This window comes from Trypanosoma equiperdum (genome assembly GCF_001457755.1).
Source record: "Trypanosoma equiperdum strain OVI genome assembly, contig: ctg_725, whole genome shotgun sequence".
Classification (NCBI taxonomy): Eukaryota; Euglenozoa; class Kinetoplastea; order Trypanosomatida; family Trypanosomatidae; genus Trypanosoma; species Trypanosoma equiperdum.
The window spans coordinates 17,593-18,217 of NW_027124671.1; positions in this window are offsets into that span (position 1 = coordinate 17,593).

Here is a 625-nt window from a genome sequence, read left to right on the forward strand (position 1 = left end):
ACACAGCGACAGTACACAAAAAGAAGGGGGAAAAAATGAACATGAGGAATATAAATGATAATAATAATAATAATATTTGTATTATTAAAACTTAATATTTTTAATAATAATAATAATAATGATAATAATAATAGTAATAGTAATAATAACAACAATGGAAGTCGCTAATGTTGAAGTTAATATTATGTTGGGCGGGCGGAAAACAAAAAAGTAAGCGAAAGAAAAAAAAAGGATCCGTAATTTTTAAAGTAAGAGGAAGTTGGAATATTTTTTTTTAAAAAAAAATACGCATGAAATGACACTTGTGTCTTCTCTGGTTTCGTTTTTTGTCTTTATTTTTTATTTTAATTATTTCATTTTATTTTATCTTCTTTTTTTTTCTAGTTTTTTTTCTTTCTTTCCTCTTTCATTAATCCCCTTCTCCCACAACCTTTTGTTTTCGTGTTTCGTTTTCTTATATAAATATTTTTTTTAATATTTGAAATTACAACAAATGGGATAAATGACGGATTTTAAAATAATTATAAAATGATGATGCACTTGTCAGTCTGGATGAATTCCTTTTTTTCTTTTTTTCTTTTTTCATACCCACTTTTTTTTTCTTTTTTCTCTCTTTTTTTTTTTT